The following is a 5,870-nucleotide window of genomic DNA, read 5'->3' on the forward strand; positions in this document are numbered from 1 at the left end:
GCCTCCAAAAAACGTCTTTTTCTTCTTACTGCACGAAGTACTAAGAGAGTTTGTTACCTTCTTCTACAGAATAATCCAAAGAATTATCCGGTTCGGTGCCAGCATCCTTAAGCAGTGCCTCTTACTTTCCGTTAGGTTGCTCCCTTCCGTCCGAGCGCCGTGCAGCCGATCCTCCACATGTCGGTGAAGCTCAGTTTTTTGACTTATGTAGCGGCGGCACTCCGTCCCTATTTCACTCTTCTGTACCGCCGTTAGGAGTCAGTCCGGCAACATGCATTGAAACGCGAGCAAGTCCAAGTATCCTTCTTGCAAACAATATGTTTATTGACACTTTTAGTTTACATGGCAAGACTCGGTCAAAAAACTGTGTCGCTTCCAGCTTATCCAACTCCTCAACTACGTAACTACAGTGCGCCGGAAGCTCAAAATACTAAAAAGCGCTTTAGAATGTTGCACTTCTCTATTCTATACATTTAACAAACAGTATTTTAAAATCAACTAGAATTATATTCTTAACATCAAACATATATATTTCTCCTCTAATCATTTTACCAGTACCAATAAAATTAACCTTTAATTGGCTCTTACACAAACTGTGTCACTCCTGTTCCTTTCGAGCCTATCCATGAAACTAGGAAGATTGGTGTCTCTGTGCTCAATAACTCCAAGGATCCAAAGACTGTTTTAGACTCAGATGGTTGTGAGCTACAAACTGAAATGAAGGGTCCTGAGGGTTCGGTTAAAAATGAACTGTGTGTTCCCCAGCCCTCAGCTCAGTTAGCCGCCCGGCCTAAAGCCCAGTCGCCGCCTCCACCACCACCATCACTACACCCAGCCATTCAGGCTGCTACTCAGTCAGACATTCATAGCCCTGCCGTTAATACACTCTGTAGCTGAGCCACTAGCTGCCCGACCCGCAGCCACTTCAGCCACTCCTCCACCCGTTACACCTCCACTACAACCGTCACTGCAGTCTCTAGTGCAGTCTCCAGTGTCCCCAGTGCAGCATCCCTTAGCACAGTCATCCACTCAATCACCAGCTCCACTTTCCCCTCAACTATCACTACCACCTCTAGCTCAGTCTCCTGTGCACTCACCTCTGGTTCATTCTCCTGTGAAGTCATCAACTCCACTGCCTACTCCACTCTCACCACCTCCGTTACAACAGACATCAGTTCAGTCCCCTGTGCCAGTGCAGACGCCCTCAGTTCAGTCTCCCGTGCAGTTATCTACTTCACCACCATCAGTAGCTCAGCTCCCACTCTCATCCGCATCTCCAGTAGCTCAGCTCGCACCTGAACCATTGGCCCAGTCCCCGATAGCAATACGGTCTTCTGTTCGGCTTAACATTCAGCCAGGGGTCCCAAACCTCTCTGGCTCTACATCAGCTCCTGCTGGAAGCTCGGATGAGCTCATCCAGGACTCCGCGGCTCCCACGCCGCCATCTACCTCGTCCGCTGGGGGTTCCAGTGAGCCCGGCCAGCACCTCCTCGTCTCCGCTGGAGGGTCCGAGGGGCCCGTTCAGCCTCCTGTCTCCGCTGGAGGGTCCGAGGGGCCCGTTCAGCCTCCTGTCTCCGCTGGAGGGTCCGAGGGGCCCGAGGAGCCTGTCCAGCCGCCACCTGCGACCGCCTCGTCGTCGCCTGGTCCAGCTTCGGCTTCAGCCTGTGCTCCCCCTGGTCCAGCCTCCGAGTCTTCGTCCTCGTCTGGTCCGGCCTCAGCCTGTGCTTCGCCTGGTCCTGCCTCGTCTGGTCCTGTGCCCACCAGGCCATGGCCAGCACGCCTGAGACTGGAGGGCCGCCGCTGCCTTCCGCGCGGTCGGCCCCCTGAACTGCTCCGTTGTCTCCTTCGCCGCCGCCGCTGCCTTCCGCGCGGTCGGCCTCCTGAACTGCTCCGTTGTCTCCTTCGCCGCCGCCGTTGCCTTGCGCACGGCCGGCCTCCTGAACTGTTTCCACGTCGCCGCCGTTGCCTTGCGCACGGCCGGCCTCCTGAACTGTTTCCGCGTCGCCGCCGTTGCCTTGCGCACGGCCGGCCTCCTGCACTGTTTCCGCATCGCCGCCGTTGCCTTGCGCACGGTCGGCCCCCTGAACTGGTTCCACGTCTCCGCCGTTGCCTTCCGCATGGTCGGCCCCCTGAACTGCTCTGTGTTTGGGTTGTTTTCTTGGGCTCCGGTGTTTGCTGTGCTCTTCTTTTGTTTTCTGTTCCGAGCCCTCCGTCCTGGGCCCCCGCCGCCCGCCCTGGGTTGTTTTCTGTTTGGTTTTGTTTTTCTGTGTTTGGGCTGTCTGGAGCCGGTCCTGGGTCTCCTGACCCAGCGTTTTTAGTTCTTTGTGATTTTTGTATTATTGTACTTGTGTGTGATTTATTCTATGGCTTCTAGTTTTGATCCCTTGCCCTTCATGTCTCTCTGTGTCCCCTCTGTTCTGTGTAATTGTGTGTCTTTGCATGTTTGAGTTTCTTGTTTTCTGTCACTCTGCATTGTGCATTATGTTCTCATGGTTGGTTTTTTGTTACTCTCTCTAGTCTAGTCTCTTGTGTTCCCAGCTGAGTATTTCCCTGTGTATTTTGGTTCTTAGACCTCTGCCTTATGGTTTATGTCTCTGTATTTCTTAGTTGCTGTCTCCACTGTGTCAAGTTCGCGTCTCTGTGTGATACTTCCTGTTTTACTTTGATGGTCCGTGTCTCATGTGAATGCGTCCTGCTTTGCTTGTCTCGTCAGTCCTGATTTCTCCCAGCTGTGCCCTCCTTCTGTGTCTCATTCCCCTCGTTACTTCCCAGTGTATTTAAACCCTGTGTTTCTCTGAGTCAGTGTCGCGTCGTCCCTCATGCTGTGTGGATCTCCCTGTGTGTCTCTCTGTGAGTTTTCCAAGTTCCCAGTTTAGATTAGTTTGTATGTTTTTTCCCTGCCAGCAAATAAAGCTGAGTTTTGAGTTCACCTCCCTGAGTCTGTGAGTCCTGCACTTTGGGTCCAACTCCTGCCTGCCGCACAGCGATTCATGACAGAAACAGCTCATGTGTGTTCAGTGAAATGTGTGTGATCATGAGACTAGTCATTGACATCGTCCAGACTGTAAAAGTATCACAGAAACACAGTCACCTTTGGCACTGCGTCACAAGCCAGCCATGGCTGATGACAGAATCACTGAACAAGTGGCAGCATGTTACTGTTACGACATGTTAATGCTTTGGACCACAAACTCAAAGCAACACGAGCTTCAGGAATCGTTCGATGTTCTGTGATTACTTTGCAGTTTTAGAGAGATTCAAATTCATTGTGTGTTTAGCTACAGGTTAACAGTCTTCACAGCTAAGTTTTGCTTCCACCAAAGAGAAAAGAAAAAATAATATTAGGGGCTTTCCTGAACATACTTAACACTAGTTGTTAGCCGTCTAAGACCAGAATGTCTCTTGCAAAGTGTACAGGTAAATTATTTTCACAATCAACTGCAACATATCTGTTAGTGAGGAGATTACCAGTATACTGGCATCTGGGTTTTCTGGCTCCCTCCTTCCTTAGTTCACACTTAACAACTTTGAACTTCTTGTGACTTTTTGTCATTTGAAGTGTTTCATCAAATATTCCCTCAACACAAATGTTTTTGATCTCACTTGGATTATCAAGGATGAACGTGTTGGTATCTTTACAGCTGTTGTCAACATTGTAGATCTGTTTCCTTCTTATAACCGTATCACAATCCATTGCAGTCATCTTGGCGTTTATGTGCTGACTTCTAAACTGGCCATAGCCGTCTTCTTCAAGCGTTGAACTCTCAGAGGCAATGAGCAGCAAACAGATAAACAGGATCCTCATTATTACCTGGTGAAGAAAAAACAGAAACAATATTCTGATTGAGAATTTTATCCAGAAAAAGCACAAATTATTGCAACAAATATGTAATAAATTTGAGTCTACATGCCAACTTGTGGTTCCTAAAGTAGAATGGGAAGTGATAGGTTTGTAGCATAAACCACAGTTTACTACACAGCAAAAATCAAGACACAAGTAGGCAAAGTTCTTTGTGTTACTCATGCATGAGGGAGACCTGCCTGGAGCCAAGTGTCTCTCTGAAGAGGAGTGAACGCACCCCCCTCTTCATGCTACACAGAGTTGTTACAGACCTCCTAGGATGAGACATTCTTTCAATCTACAAATGAATATATACTTCTAAGCATATATAAATATATATTTCTAAGCATAAATGACAATCCAACAATACAAATCTAACAGGAAGCAGAGGCTTCAACTATCACCCAGCCCTCTCCTGTTGAGCCTGCTCCTATTCTGGCTTCAAGCCCAGCAAGAAGCGTCGGATCAGCTGCTGAATGATTGCTTAGTTACTTTGCTTTTGTCTTTGGGTGCTCAGGGACTTCTCATACACTCCTTCCCCTTCATTCATATTCTACTGTTACATACACTATGTTGCCAAAAGATTCTGTTCCTCTGCTTTCACACACACATATAAACTTGAATTACATCCTATTTTTAATCCATATGATGTCGACCTCCCTGTAAATGCTTTCCACAGCGTTTAGGAGTGTATGGGGAATTTATGAGGTCAGCCACTGATCTCACACATTAACTTGCAGTCTCTGCTCTATTTATGAGCAGTTCTTTCAGGTTGAGATCAGGACTCTGTGCAGGCCAAACTCGCTCATCCATGTCTTTATGGATCTTGTTTTGTGCACTGGTGTGCAGTGACGTTGGAACAGGAAAGGGCCATCCCCAAACTGTTCCCACAGACTATGGAGCATGAACGTATCATAAGTGTTTTGGTGTGTAGAAGCATTAAGAGTATCTTTTACTGGAACTAAGGGGCCGAGTCTTAAATTGCTGTTGAATCTAAATGTCTTATAGTGAGACACATTAGAATTTTGATTTTGTCTTTTCACAAACTGATCGCCAGCCAGAAATCTTTACATCACACAATGAAACAATTTGCAAGAACTTAAACGTCGACTCGGACATGAAATCATCATAAATGTAAACGCTGGAAGCTTTCCTCACATCTCCTCGTGTATTGTGGCTTGGTCTGTAATAACAAATCTGCACTGCACATCTGAAAACGAATAAAACTCAACTCAAGAACCTCACGACCTTTGCTGCACTAAAAGGCATCCAGCATGAGATTACCTTATTTTTGCTTCACTAATGAGTGGTTGTTGGTTGGTTGGTTGGTTGGTTAACCTGCAGCGGTTCAGGCACAAGTGGGTCGTGTGGAGCAGCAGGTGAAAGGCTCTGAAGCTGGCGAAAGATTACAATAAATCAAATACATGACTGAATAGGCAACATCTGATAGTCAGTGTGAATGAAAATGAAAGATTATCTAACATAAAGACTGGTCTCAAACTGTACATGCATGTAGCTTATGCAGGATTTGTGTGCTCACAGAACCCAGATAATGTCAGCATGTTTTTAAGCCCGTGTCTGGATTGTAAAAGTAGGTAAAGTGTGGCAGGAGCGAGGGTTGTTATACTTCCTTGGAGGTGTAGAACATGAGCCTGTTGAGAATTAAATATTTTTATTGTACAAACAAAACATTCTTACCAAATGAGGAGCGAAGACTCGAGATGAGCAGAGTGTAGCTGAGACACGCTGTTACGTTCAAGTCAGTCAAACTGGAACAAAGAACACTTGGTTCTTGTCACTTTCATTTTTATACATTTCAGCAGCACCGCCTTATGTAATCATTTAAATTATCACCTACATCACCAGTGCACCAGTTCTAAGAAAATGTACCACTTCTCTGTTTGTGTTTCAGAAACTTAATGCAACATGACCACAGCATCACGCAAATGTAGTTTGTCACTCATAGCTGGCTTTTCTACTGTTTTACAAAAAAAAAAAGTTTTCTTGCATATTTGCAGGCCAAACAATC

The 5,870-nt window shown here is 46.7% G+C and overlaps 1 long non-coding RNA gene across 1 annotated transcript; it reads right to left on the reverse strand.

Annotated features, from left to right (window-relative positions):
- Positions 1 to 2,293: 2,293 nt before the first annotated feature.
- Positions 2,294 to 5,618, reverse strand: LOC309701002. The gene is made up of 3 exons (XR_014274831.1): positions 5,540 to 5,618; positions 5,126 to 5,236; positions 2,294 to 3,811 (listed from the first exon to the last, which is right to left on the reverse strand). It is a non-coding gene; the product is annotated as an uncharacterized lncRNA (long non-coding RNA).
- Between the last annotated feature and the right edge of the window lie 252 nt (positions 5,619 to 5,870).

This window comes from Aulonocara stuartgranti (assembly GCF_965226115.1).
Source record: "Aulonocara stuartgranti genome assembly, chromosome: 23".
Lineage (NCBI taxonomy): Eukaryota > Metazoa > Chordata > Actinopteri > Cichliformes > Cichlidae > Aulonocara > Aulonocara stuartgranti.